Source organism: Accipiter gentilis, chromosome 3 (assembly GCF_929443795.1).
Source record: "Accipiter gentilis chromosome 3, bAccGen1.1, whole genome shotgun sequence".
In the NCBI taxonomy this organism is placed as follows: Eukaryota; Metazoa; Chordata; class Aves; order Accipitriformes; family Accipitridae; genus Astur; species Astur gentilis.
Window position 1 is genome coordinate 5,984,543 of NC_064882.1, and position 15,583 is coordinate 6,000,125.

Sequence of the window (15,583 nt, forward strand, 5' to 3'; positions counted from 1 at the left end):
AAAACCAAAAGCAACACAGCACATCCACTTTAGAGTAGTACGTCAAGTGAAAAGAATTGCTCTAAGGCTGAGATGATCCCCAGAGCATACTGGTTCAGAATAGAAAAAGCAATAGAGCCTTGCATCCTGTAGTGTGAACAGCATTCTTATGATATATTCTGTTCTTCTTTGATACTTCCACTTTTATTTCCCCTTTCTACATACATAATTTATTGCTTTCTAGTAGGTGGAAGTGTGATGTTGCATAATTTGTTTAGATTTTCCAAGGGACTAATAAAATAGATTTCCTTCTTTTTTTTATGGATAAGTACTAATTTTTGTTTTTAACAGAATCTGAGTGACATGTAGTGAATGATGTATGACTTCCATCTAGTGCAAAAAGACCCATAAACACTGTTCAAAAACTAGCATCCCATTCTCATTTGCAAGATTATATGCCTCCTGCAGTACAAGCAGCATTCATTTGATTTGTAGCAGGATTTGCACCTAAGACTGTTACTTAATCAGGAAATGTATGAGCCCTGCTGTGAGTAACAAATGGTGATGTCCCTAACTGATCCATAACAGCCATCCTGGAGATTCTGCTTTTTTAAGGCAGCATCTTAATACTGTGCCATGTAACTCAACTACTTAGTTAGGTCTGTTCTTTATGAAGATGTGCAGAGTTAGGTGCTCATTTACACTTGAAACACTGGTCACAAGCTTCACAAGTGGTGTGATTCAACACAACCTGTTCAAGTAACTTGGCTCTTGAGTTTGAAAAGCCCTTGTTGTGAAAAATCTTTTTAGCAACTTGGAACTGCTTGTCTCCTGACAACATTTGGAGTTTTCAGCCAACTGGTAGGCATGGCTTACCATAGAGAATACATTGCTTTAAGAGGGCTTCAATTGTTTTATGGGATGAAGTGCATATTGGGAAGAAAATGTGAGCTATGCAGTAAACTGCAATCAGCTTCACAAATAGTGATTATCTGTCTAATATGAAAACCAGATTTTATCATTGTTTAAGTTACTCTTCCAATCTACTGACGGCAGTCAATAGCACCCTGGTGTTGATCCCATTCCTGCTTTATCAACGGTCTGTGCAAGTATTTTGGCTTAAGGTTTTTCTATACTTTCATTCTTTTTGCCACTTTTATGCAAAACTTCCAGCTGCATGTTTAATTGATCTACAGTTAAACACCTTCTCCACAGTGAAAAACATGTGCTCTGTGTGTGTGTGTGTGTCTCTTCACAACTTCTCTTAGTAACATTACAAATGCTGTGCAGACTGTGCTATGCAGTTCCCAAAGTGACAGGCTACTGCAGAGGAAGGATAAGGAATTTTTTGTGCTAGGTCACAAGTGAATTTCTTGTGAATAAACTTCTATATTCAGAAGACAACTGAGCTTAGCTTTCAAAGCAGTCTCTCTATATAGGAAACTCACAAATTCAAGCAGTTCAGTAGGACTGGAGAATATGTCTGGATGAGTTTTCCATTAACATCTGAGTTCAAATCATTAAATTTGCTGAGTGGAAGTTGTCCCAATATTTGGTCAGTCTCCATAAATCTGTTTTGATTTTAGAAGCACCAGATTGTGTTGCACTTGGGGCATAGAGGCCATACAGAATAGAATGCTCATCAGTATTTTTAAATTAATAAATAAAAGGAAACAATGAAATGGAGGAAAACATATCTTCTCTTTCCCTCAGAAACTGTTATCAGTTATTAATATATTAATTTAGCACAAGTTAGAAAAGTTCTTTAATAATTTTGTTTTAATGTCTCTAAAAAACCCTAATTCCGTTTTCTTGCCCTCTGTTGACATGCTTCCTGTACTGTGTGGGACAGATTCTGTTCTGCACTGAAGACAAAACTTGGACTGTTTTGACATTAATCTTAACTAGGATAGCATTAACACAAGCTTGCTGTTTAGAGAAAAAGAAAAAAAAAAAAAAAACAAACGAAAAAAGAAGTAATGATAACCACACTTCTGAGTGATTTTACACAGGCCTTGGAGGACAAAAAAAATTTCCAGCAGTCCCTTGGGGTGTCAAACATTAATTCCCTCAGTCATAAGAGCAGTGTGTTGTTTCTGGTTTTAATCACAGTTGTAGACACTTCACACCTTGTTAGTGCTTTTGCAACTAAAACTGCATACAGATCAGTGTGCTGTAACCCAGAGCAGCTATGAGATAGAGCAAACATTTGGGGATTTAAAATCCTTAACACGTTCTTTACCTTGTGTATCCTTTTCTTTTTTTAACGAAGGGAAACACTATCTGCAGTCCCTGTGAGAAAGATAAGTGTCAGAGATCTTCCACCACCAGTTTCAGGGAGGATGGAGAACAGTTGCACTTGCTTTTAAAAGCAGCTACAAAAAAGATAGCTTTTAGAAAAAGGGTTGCTTTTGTATGTTGAGGAATGATTTGCTGATTCCTGGAAAGGTATGTTAGCTATGAATAGAAATGCTTATCTAGAGCTATGAATAACCTTTTGAATAACCAGAAACAGGAAACGAAAGCTTTTGGGTGTTGTTTGTGCTAGATAATGTGCTTTATCTTTTGGTCAGACCTGAAGTGGCCAGGCAGTTAGACTAGATGATCATTGTCGGTCCCTTCCAACCAAAATTACTTCTGTTCTGTTCTGTTTGTTCTAGATCTCCCAAAAGAGTTAGATCTCTTTCCAAACCCAGGTTTTAAAAAAGTACTGTTGAAGACCTATCTTATTTATTTGTAGGAGAGATTGTATTGTCTTGGTATTTACTTATTTCTGCTAGATGGGGACCAAAGTTTTAACTGTCCTTATTTGTTGCTACCCACTGCCTCTATCAGGAAACACTATTAAGCTGAAGAAATCTTCCGTATACTCAGTGGGAAATCTCCTGAAAAGTTTATCTGGCCTGATTTCTTACAACACTGTCACCCTGTGAACACAGAAAAGGATGTAGTTAGTCCTTGTAATGTTCCTGAACACATCTATAAGCAAATGAACTAATTTCTGGCAGCAGGAGTTAGTATTTGCTCTTAGAATTTTGAACTTCTTATATAGTGTAGAGGATTGCTAACCACATGCTAGCGAAAAAAAGATCTGAAAAGGAGAAGGTGCTTGCAGTATACACTCATGAATTTAATACAGGCTATTATTGTGACCTTTTTCAGCAGTTCTGAATGGAGCTAGGGGGAGGTTCAGGAGTTGTGAATATCTGTTAGTAGTCCTGTTGCGAGTTTATGTTCGTTATTCTTATAGTAAGCAAAATGCTTCTTGAGACCACAAAAAATATAATCGATTGTCTGTGGTCGTACAATTAAATACTTATCTCCAGAGTCAAAATAGCACATACATAATCCTACCTCTGAAAATACAGAATTGAGTTGTTAATGTTTAGTTTCTCATACCATGACACACAGCTATGAGACAGCTACTGTTTATTTAGCGCTGGTATTGGTTCCCTTGGTCACTGTGAACAACTTGTATAGAGCCTTAGTCTCCAGTATTGTCCATCTGTGCCTCCACTTATTCTTTCTGTTCTACAATTTCCCTAGTGTAGTGGTGACAATTATTGTTGTCTTCCAGAGACTTGGGTAGGCTGGTAGAATGGTTTCATGTTGTAGAAGTTATACTCGGATAACTTTGTTACACATGGAATGCACTCAAAGATAATCTAATTCAAGGAGAGCATACAAATAAATCTTCTGTTACCGAATCCTGTGTACTGAAACAGAATGGATTGTTTGTTTGTTTGTTTTCCCCCTTGAAACTTTAAATGCTGCAATGCACAGATAGAAGAGAATTAGTTGAGAAGCATTAAACATTGAAGTTAAAAACTTTGTAAAATATGGTGGAAGTAATCTCTGTACCCAAGTGATTCAGTCATTGGTTGTGTTGCTGTTTGGTAGGGTTTTTAACCTTTTCTAGTGGAAGAGTTCTACATCGCTTCCTTTTTAAGTTTACGTAGATTTTGTACATGCAATGTACATGTGTCTACCCAGATGTCTGTGGGTAAGAGACAAACAATTTAATCTATCTGCATGTCCTTGGAATGTCTGAGAAAAACAGGTGCTTAGGGTTTAATTCTAGAAGATTGAACATCAAGTCTTAATTTTGATATTGCAAGCTAGGAATTTCTACATCTGTGCAGGCAAGTTTTGCAACTGCAAAGTAAAACGACTATGTCTGATATTATATTGATCCTTTACTATGCATTTATAAAAGCTGGGGGTTTTGACAAATGTATTTTGCAAACATAAAGTAGCTCTCAGAATGAAAAAATATGGCTTTACATAATACTATAGAATAAAATATATGGGAGTCTTAAAAGAGATGTGCAGCTGCAGCTTCTGTCAGCAGAAGCTGCTGATAATAAATGAGAAGAATGCGAATGATTGATTTGCCTTACAAGAGGGACTGTTGTAGGTAGGTAGGGTGCTTTGCAAAATCATAGACCCTGAATCTGTAATAGATCAGGGATAGGTTGCAATAACAGGTAATGAGCTGTGGAACCACTGATCTTAACTGTCAAGTGCTTAGGAGGTAGCAGAGGAGCAGAGAGAGCACTTTAATCTTTAGGCACAGAAAAACCTACATATATTTATATATTTAAAAGTCACAGTGTTCTGATAATTCCTTGATCAAACTGCACAATTCGAGTTGAAAACCAGGATAACATTTCTGTTGGACAGAAACCTGTCTATGCTGGTATAGTTCTGAGGCTTCTGCTTAACAGAAGGCCTTATAGAAGGGAAAGATATTTGTCATTAAGCCCATAAAAAAAAATATGTTTGGATCTTAAACTCAAATATAACCTTTTGAGCTTGTAATGTGAAGTGAAAGGCGTTCTAAATTACTTTTGCCTGCAAACAGATTTGATAAGATGCCGGAAAGCAGATGTTTGATTACATAAAATAAGTGAGTCACCAACTTTGAAGACATAAAAAAAGATGAATATGATGCAGGGATGAGATAGGATATGCATGCCACAGTACTGAAATTTGATCTCAAGGCAACACTTGGGGATTTAAGCTGCCTGGAGCAATTTGTAACATGCAGCTTTGTTACCTGATTTCCCTTGTGTTGTCTGAGAACAAGTAAGAGTTAAAAGGCATTCACTAAACTCTGAAGTGTGTATGGCATGTTCTCTGATCTTTGCTTTTCATACTAACTGGTTTGTCTTGACATTGACCCAATCAGGTGTTTCACAAGAAAATGCACCCTCACAACTCTTACCGAATCATAGTGGGCTCAGAACAATCACCTATGAAGTGGACAAACAAGCAGGGCAAAACAAGGATAAAAATGGAAATATTATGGGTCAGATTTGCCTGGTATGACTTTTGTTTACTTCAGTGAAATTACTTGGTGCAATTTCATCCAATAGTAGAAAAAAATGTCAAAGTGTGCATCTGTGGAAGCCTAGCTTATTAAGGCTACATTCAGATAATGGTATTGTGCTGACTTTGGCTGGGACAGAGTTAATCTTCTTCATAGTAGCTGGTATGGGGCCATGTTCTGGATTTGTGCTGAAAACAGTGTTGATAACACAGGGATGTTTTCGTTACCGCTGAGCAGTGCTTACACAGAGCCGAGGCCTTTTCTGCTCCTCCCCCCACCCCACCAGCGAGGAGGCTGGGGGGGCACAAGAAGTTGGGAGGGGACACAGCTGGGACAGGTGACCCCCACTGACCCAAGGGATGTCCCAGACCATACGGTGTCATGCTCAGCAGATAAAACTAGGGGGGAAGTTGGCGGGGGTCCCGCTGCTTGGGGACTGGCTGGGAATTGGTTGGTTGGGGGTGAGCAATTGTTTTCACTTGCATCACTTGTCTTTCTTGGGGTTTATTTGTCTCTCTTTTTTTATTTTTCTTTTCATTACAGTTTGTTATTATTAGTTTAGTTATTAAACTGTTTTTCTCTTGACTGATGAGTTTTCGCACTTTTAGCCTTCCAATTCTCTTCCCACATCCCACTGCAGGGGGAGTGAGTGAGCATCTGCGTAGTGCTTAGTTGCCATTCTAGTGCAGTCTGTATCAATCCATGACAAGTATAAAGAGTAACAATGAACACGAAAAACGAGTACAAGGTCTTCATGACTTTTTGTATGAATGTAATGGAAATACTGGTTTTATTCTTGCTTATAGGAAGGTACATAAAGAGGGGTACAGACTGACATCTTCTGAATGATAGGAAGAGCAGTGGCTGAGTGAATTTACAAAACTTTGAAGCATAAAAGAAGAACAGGGGGAAAACATTTAGGAGGAAATGATAGAAAATTCTTCCATGAAGAAGTTAATGGGAAGGAAGGATGATGAGGAAAAGGGAAGAGAGTACAAAGCTGCCTACCTACATCTCATTTTGCTTACTCTATATATCAATACCTGGCAAACAAAATGGCAAAATTGGTTTTGAAGAGAAATGATTTAAATTATATTAATGGAAAAAAAAGTATTTATATTATTGTGCTTAAGGAAAGGACAGGCCTGCGGAATACTCATGATGAAATTAAACATCTAATTAAATGCTAACACTCCTAAATATTCAATTGTTAATATCTCTGATGTTGACTTTGTCTCTATGAAATGCATTTGCTGTTCCAGACAGGACAGGGCTCTTGTTAACCAGCATAGAACAATTGATAGATCTCTATCTGTATGGAAATTACTTATTTGGTATGTTACAATGAGTGGGAGTTTTTTCTTTTGTTAGGAAAAGTTTTTCTTGTTGCAGAAGATTCACTGTTCCATGATAGTGAAATAAGTAAAAAGCAGAGAGAGGAAAGACCATGGAAAGAGAGATGGAAGAGAGGAAGGGGAAGGATTTTTCATGAGTTAAGAAACATTTATTATATAAAGAGTAACAAAAATAAGAAGGCTTAAAAAAAAGAATTTACACAGTACTTCAGCTGTGCTCTCAGCAATGTTATCAATATACAGAGGAATCCTTTTTACATGTTGATTCTCAGAACTGAAAGTTCTTAAGGAAATGGGTTGCTACAAGAAAAAAAGCACAGCAATACAGGAAAAAGAAACTTCTTTTCTTAAACTCAGATAGAGTTCAAAGCGCGTTTATCTTGTGGCAGTTTAAAAACATAATTGGATTCAGCCTTTCAGCTCAAGAGAATCTCCAAGAGAAGACTTTTATTCACATGTGATTCAAATTGCATTTCTCTTTTAGCCACATAAAAACTGCTCAATCCAGCTTTTTTGACAAAGTGACCTTTTTAAGGGAATTAGGAACATTGAAGAGCAGAAACAGCATTTAAAATAACTAGCAAAGTGGAAGTGTATGTCTGGGTCAAAAGTCAGTCCATTGTAAGCAAGATTTCCCCATAGCTGAGGACAGCGATGGTTGCATTCTGCAGGATATATGAATAAAAGTCTTTTCTCAAAAAATGAGAGAAATGTTTTCATACCAAAAACATTGCTAGGATTGCAAATAAATAGTACAGTTAATATAAAACTCAAGTAATGTAGGGAAGTGTCTACAGACAAAATACACTGAAAAATGTCATGTTTGAAGTTAGGTTGGTTGAATGGGGAAGAACAAAATCACCTTAAGTAGCAGAAATAAAATAATATTAAAATAAATATGTGAAAGCAATTGAAAAAAGTTGATGATGAAAAGAATTTAGAGACAGAACAAAAGGTATACCAGCAATTCCTAACAAAGTTTTTATAGTATTTACTTTCTTAATCTAAGACTAATTCAGTGTTGTACTATAAAGACTGTGCTTTGAAACACCTTGTTAATATTAATGTTAGGAATTGGTTGGGGTTGTGTGCATTCATTTTTTAGTTTTGTTTTTTTTTTGTTGGGTTTTTGTTTGTTTTGTTTGGTTGGTTTTTTTAATAATAATGTCCTGGTTTTGTCTGGGATAGAGTTAATTTTATTTCTAGTAGCTGCTATAGTGTTATGTCTTCGATTCAGTATGAGAAGAATGTGGATAACACACCGATGTTTTCAATTGTTGCCAAGCAGTGTTTAGACTAAAGTCAAGGATTTTTCAGCTTCTCATGCCCAGCCAGCGAGAAGGCTGGAGGGGCACAAGAAGTTGGCGCAGGACACAGCCAGGGCACCTGACCCAAACTGGCCAAAGGGGTATTCCATACCATGTGATATCATGCCCAGTATATAAACTGGGATGTGTGGGCCTGGGGGGGGGCGGATTGCTACTCAGGAAGTAACTGGGCATCGGTCAGCAAGTGCTGAGCAATTGCATTGTGCATCACTTGTTTTGTATATTCCAATCCTTTTATTAGTATTGTCATTTTATTATTGTTATTATTATCATCATTAATTTCTTCCTTTATGTTCTATTAAACTGTTCTTATCTCAACCCATGAGTTTTACCTTTTTTCCTTCCAATTCTCTCCCCCATCCCACTGGGTGTGGGGGAAGTAAGTGAGCGGCTGTGTGGCACTTAGCTGCTGGCTGGGTTAAACCATTACAGATGCACAGACCAAAACCAATATATTGTTCTGAGTGTTCTGGATCACAGGACAAAGAGATGATCCTTTTCCAGAAATCCCTCAGGTGGAGACAGCAGATGTAGTGAGGAGTTAAAGGAAGTAATAAGTACAAATTGATAGATATTTTAAAAAATAATATTTTTTTCTTAAATTACTATTTTTTCATTATGAAATTCCAAAACGTGATAGTAACTGTGCTGCTGGTAAGCCAAACTGATCAATTTGATTTCTCAGGGCAGCCTGTTAGCTTTTCAAGTCCTGAGCGTTATCGTCTGCTTTGTTAGTTCAAAGCAATGAGATAGTTGCTAATAATGGTATAATTCTCACACAGTAAGGCACACACCAATGGACCCAAGGCTAGTTTTCCAGGTCTGATCAAGAAAGATGAAAAGAATGCACACGTACACTGATTAGAAAGGTTCATCTTTCTTTTTTTCCTTTTTAATAAATCCATCTACTTTATAAAAGCAGGACTCTTCTTGATGGGCTTGGTTCATCAGACACAGAGAATGATTATTACAGGTGTGACCTACAGATGCTAAGCCATCTGTGAAACTTTGCAACTGGTTTAATAAAACAGCAAATTATTCAAAATTGTTTACATGATTTTCAGAAAAATCATGTCCAAGCAAAGTTTAGCTTATTAATTAAGCATTTTTTTCTTCATGGCTTTGTGCTCTGATTATTTTGAGCATCAAAATGAAATTAATGCTTCACTTTTATATGGTGTCTTACTAACTGCTCCTTCTCAGACCTTTGGAGTCCAATGCAGGAAAATGGTCAAGAACAACTTTACAGAGTATACCTTTAAGGGTACAATAGTTGTAGCCATTAAATTGCTCCTCTAGGATCTCTTGTTCATCTGGTAGAAAGTAATTATTTGCTTCAAAGGTCAAACGTTGCTTGTGGCAGGGACCATAACATGTACCTTTCACTCAGTTAGGATGGAGGTACCTTAACTACAAGCCTGAAACCACATTCATTTCTGTGTTTTATCTGTAGCCTGATAGATCTTCATTCCTATCTGCAGGAGTAGGAATGCCCCTGGTTCAACTGAAGGAAATGTGGTAAATGTCTGATTAGCTCCAGTTCCTAGCGATGAATCTGATTACCCTCTACTGATTTATAGCTCAAACCTAAGAGTCAGTCTACAGAGATGAGTGAAAATTTCCATACTCACAGTCTCCATTACTTCTTGGAACCGCAATCTACTGACTTCCTTATTTTTAATACAACTTCTTTTGCTTTCCTTCTAGTTATTTAAATGGCATCTTACATAAAACCTCTTTTAACACCCCTTTTATTTTTTTGTTTGAAGGCAGAACAATTTTCATGTATAATTTCAGTTGCTGATTGGGATTACTTTCACATCTCCATCATTGGTATTGTTTCCATTTACCCATATCTGTATCTGTCACATCTCATCCTACTTCAGTCACTTTTTTTTTTTTTTTTTTTTTTGAGACTCCTCCTAGGTGCCTATTTTGTTTTTTCTTTCCATTGGTGTAGTTTGTTTCTCTGGGTCTTGACCAATACCATCTTGTTCATGGTCTCCACTGGAGTAATTGATACCCAATTTTTAGTTATTTAGGTTTTAACATATTTCATGAAGTCTCAGATACATCCTTTTTCCTGTTGCCTAACAGGTTTCTGACTTTTTTTCAGGGGAAAAAAAAAAAAAAAAAAAAAAAAGAGAGAGATGCATTTTCTTGTTGCTATTTTCATATTTTCAATTGAAACTACTTTTTTTTTTTTTTAAATAATATAGATTCTACATGCAGCATTTGTAGCCTGCTGAACAATCATTCTCCTCTTGTTCTTGGCAGTTTTACTTACTGCCTCAGCTGGATGATATATAGAAGATGGGATTAGGTCTAATGTATGTATATATTATTCGTGTGTAGTGTACTGATAGAGAAACTGTTATTTGTCTTCCCTTTTTATATCATATATGAGTTACCATCAATTCCTTTTACTTTCCAGGGTTTTTACTCTTCTGTCTTAGAGCTGACTCCTCATTACACTGCTCCCTATTTACTGTCATCTGTATTTCTCTGCTCTTGTTTCTATTATTTAGTATTATTTTGTCAAATCACAGCTTTAAGGCAAAAATTTGAAGAAAACCATACTTCTGGAAGTATATCCTCTGTGTTGCCTGATATGCAGTGGTAAGACTAATATTTTAACAATTCCACCTTCAACTACTTTTGTAATTCTTGCTCAGCTTATATGACAAAAAATGAAATACAGACATTATTCATTTAGCTTGGCGTCTGTAGTGTTAGCCAGACTCTCTGAAACTACCATGACACTTTTGAAGTTGGTATTTCGTGCAAGTCTAAGATAAAATGCTGGTCCACTGTCTTAAATATTTACCTGTAACAAAGATTCTCAACCGGTCTTTAGATGATGATTCATGATCCATTATTGTATTGTCTCTAGGTTTTCCATAATGAAGAGCTAAGGTTCTTTTTTAAAAAGGATTTACGGTTTTGGAAGTAACGCAAAATGTGTTAATTTAATCGATTCTCATTACAAATATACTTGGACTCCATCACAGTAGTGAATCACTCTCTTCACATAGAATGATTTTCTGTTAATTAGTATGCTGTGTAACAGGCCATGTTGGATGGAAATGTTTAAACAAGACCTGTTCTTAAAATAATTAGCTGTGATCTTAAATACTGAAGGATAGGTAGGATCCCAACATTCACAGTTCACTTCAGATCTGTGGGTAAAGGAGAAGTCTGGGTAGACCAGGTCTGTGTCCCCCAAATATTCCCAGTCCCGAGCAGTTAGAATGGGATTTCTTTATTTGATATAAATCAATTAAATTATTTCAAGAGACCTAAGTAAGTTCTGTTTTTTTCAGTTGTTATTCAGAAAGCCAGGAGGACTCTATAGACTCAGAAAAAAAAAGTTGTCATCAGCAAAATGACTGTGAAAATTTCTTGCCAAGAGTTAAACAGAATGCAAAACTGGTAACCCAGCCTGGATTGATTTAGAAGAGATACTTCCTTTCTAGAAGATTATTCATTCAGCCATAAAGACACACATATAATAGAGTAATTCCTATGCTTTTTTAAACACTACTATCTACAGTGGAAGCTCAGTTGCCTTTCACACAAAACAACAAAACTAAAATTACTTCTCCTAAATTTTGGCTCTTTACAGAAGTGATGTGCAGTCAGGCTTGCAAAGGAAGCAAAGAGTTCACAGAGTTCCTCATCGTTGTTGTTGTTTTGTTGGGGGGGGGGGGGGGGGAGGCTGGGTGTTTGTTTGTTTTAAAATTTGTCTCTGTCTTATATAATGTGAGATCTCCTTTACCTTTAAGTTTCTGTATTGAAACTCAAATGTTACATAGCATAGAAAAATGAATGACCTGTCTTTATTCAGACATGAGCAAGGAGTTATTCTGAGGATGTTAAATCCCTCATATTAACACAACTGAAATTCACAGAATCACAGAATTTTTGAGGTTTGGAAGTGACCTCTTGAGATCACCTAGTCCACTCCAAGCCTTCTGCCTCTCAAGCAGGGTCAGCTAGAGGAGGTTGTCCAGGATGTGTCCAGTCAGGCTTTGAATATCTCCAAAAGTGGACAATCCACAGCTTCTCTGGGCAAACCTGTTTTGGTCTTTGACCACCCTCATAGTAAAAATATTTTTTCTCATGTTCAGATGAAATTTCATGGTTTTTAATTTGTGCCCATTGACCGATTCCAGCCTTGAAGTCATCACTTGAATCTCAAGCATAAATTAATTGCAAGGACAGAAATGTAAAGATACTTATGTTCATCTGGTATTTCCTCTAGGCTCATAGGTTGTCTGGAATTTCTTTCACTTTCTTCCAGTCCTTTTTTAACCCGTAAATCTAGAGACAGGGAGAAAGTGAAACTAGGATTACTAATTCCATAGTAAATTGTATTAGAGAGATATTCACAAAATAAAATTAAATCAGTGCTAAAAATACAGGTATTTCAGTATATTAACTCTCATAATAGGTACTGATGGTTTGACACATCATCCCTTAGCTTTCTCCTCTTTCATGCTCCCTGAGGAAGGTGAATTCCAGAAATATTTAAAACTTCTAGTTGCAGGACAACAGTAAAACAGCCCCTTCAAAATTATACACATTCTGTGAGTGCTTCTGACAAATAAAGTAGAAACCAAATGGGTCCAATGTCTTAAAGCATGATTCACAATCTTAGCACAAAAAGAAAATCAAAATTATTAATAAAATAAGGACAGCAGAATATATTTATTTGTTGTTGTACTTATAGTTCAAGTTTAACAAGAAGTCTAAACTAAGGCAACGCACATCTTTTTCTAGTCCCCTTCCCCCCCTTTTAGTGCCCATTGTCATAAATCATTGTGCCAGCCTGAAATATTGAGAGTGACTTTCGGTAGCTGTCTAGCTGTACAGTACAGATGGACAAACCCGTCTGCAAGACTTGGCAGTTAGCAGGTGTTGATTTATGCCAAATTCAACAATATTGTCACAGATCTACTGCTGTAGTTATATTTTGGGTTTATTCCTGTAAAAATTTCTGCATGTCCTTTTGTCAAGGCAAGGTTTTTCAAGATCCTTGGCTGAATATTGTCTCAACTGATTTCTGAGGGAGTAATTATGAGTTAATGCCGAGCTTTTCTGAGCACACAGACCTGCCCTGGAGATTATGTTGGGTTAGCAGAACAGCTTGAAGAAAAACCTTGGAGGCAGCAATGGGTTCCACTCTCTGATACTATACATGTTCTGTGTTTCTTTACATCCATGCAATGCCTTATAGGGGCCACCACAGTGGTTTGGTAGAGCCTTGTGCTGCACAATATTAGGGAGTCAGGGCAGTAAGGACCATTCTGCCTCTGAGGTCCTGTATTTAGATGTAATGTAGATCAACTGCTTTCTCTATCATCCCTGGAAAAAAAGGAATGTAATGCACACTTTTCTTGCTTTGTCATTCTGAGGGGTAATGAAGCTTTTCCATCTCTCTGTTCCTCAACACAGCTACCATCATTGTTTTATGCTAAACTAAATGTGAGGTCTAAAATCTCATATGGCACATGGTAATGGGTGGGAATCCCATTTTTTGGGTGGGATTCAAGACTGGCACCTAATGTTTACTGGTGCTTGACTCCCTATGACAAGAGTAGGAATTGGACTTCTAGCACATATGTAGACTCCTAACTAGTCATCCTAATATTGGATGTAGTCCCATCCAAGAACTGTGTCCCTGTTTATACCCATTCATATATGTGGCTTGTACATGACTCCTGTATCTGGCCCACTTACTGCTGATGACACAAATTGGAGTATAACCTTCATGTCATACACCTCACTTAGATTTTGGCTTTCTGAGGAAAAAATATTTTATCTTTTTCCTATTATATTATTACATTTTGTCTAAATGCATTGTCATAGTCACTTGCTGCTCAACGGTAATGATAATTCATTCATACCTGTTTTCACCACTTGGAAGTAAACCACTCTTACAGTATCTGCTCTCACTGCTTTTTTTGTCTTCTACACATCAAGATGAGTTCATGTCAAAAGATAGAAAGGGATACTAAAGGTTCAAAATCTGGAAGGAAATGAGCTGAGACTCCTAAAATCTGTTGCAAAACTAACAAAAATCTCGTTGTATGAAATACTTGATATAAAATGGAAAAAGACTTGAAATGTATCTTACAAATTTTGGTGGGCTTAAAGTATAACAATTCCTTTGAGAAATGTTAATATATGTGACTTGTTTTGAGAATGCATGTTTATAAGCAAGTTATAAGTAGGTAGGAAAAAATGAAAACATTTTTTTAAAAGTTAACTTTAGATACTAATCACTTTTTTTATTAAGTAAAGACAACTTCACATAAAAAGTAACTTCTTGATTTACTGTGAATTTCACAAATCATTCAAGATTCCCACATATATAAAATAAGGAGATGCATGACATTAAATAGCTACTTTTTAAAAACTGTTTGGAACAAAATGACATCAAATTTATATAATATACATTCCCATAGATTTTATACACCTCAGTGATCTCTTAACCACCTGACCACTCCTGAATGTGACTAATCTGCATGTTGATAGTATAATTAACCATGCTTAAAAGATCTAACAGCAGGTTTCAAAGGAATCTTTCTGGAACTAGGCATCCAGCCTTCATTATTTTTCACAGGCTTATTTAGAAACTCAAATCATACATTTTTCCTTTAGATTATAGTAAGAGAGGTAACCTTGTTCCATGACGAATAGCTCCTGTATATAATAGTATTTCTCAGATACTCTTTCTTTCTGCACAAGCCCATGAGATAACTTGACCTTAAGTTCTTAATCAATAAATCAAAACTGCTTTTAGATATCATATTCATTGTGACATTTAGAAAGGGTGGCAAGATGAATGTTAGGAATGATTTCTCAGTATCATTTTTATACTTACCAAAATGCCTTCCCCTAGAAAGAAAGACAGATTGCCTTTATTTCTGTTTCAGACTTTAGTTCTCTGTTCACCCTTATTTCAGTCATAAGAAGGGCAAAATGATGACGTCTATCTTGAAGTTCAAGTTACCCTCATTTATGTCAATGGAAAGTTTAAGTCTGTTGAGGCTTCTTTGTGTTTTAAGCCACTGAAACACAATCTAAACACTTAAATCTATGGAATCAAAGGCCATACGCCTTTGAGGTAGATGATATACTGTCTGTAGCTCAACGCAGCCCAAAGGCTTGACCTTTCTTAGCAAGGTACAACATTGTACAGACTTGTCTGTGTCTTTCCCACTGGGAACTTTAAATAGGAGCCAGGTAATTTTCAATTTCCCTTTTTAATTATTCCATGCTGCAAGTTGGATTCTTGTGGCGTAATGTCAATTAGTTGCAAACAAGTGAACTGCAAACTTTTGACACTGCAAGAATTTTTCCTCTCTCCTCTGAGAGCTGGTAAGCGCTGTAAAAGAAAAAAAGTTTCTGTGCTGTGCTTTGCTTGTGCTGTTTTTCCTTTGCATAAACTTAAACTAGGAAAAGTCTGTGGTTTCATTTTAATGGAAAGTAAAGACAATGATATCAAGAAGTAAAGTTTAACTGTTAGTTTTATTCTAAAAATGTCTGTCAGAATACACAACTTAGTATGACACAGGTAAGTA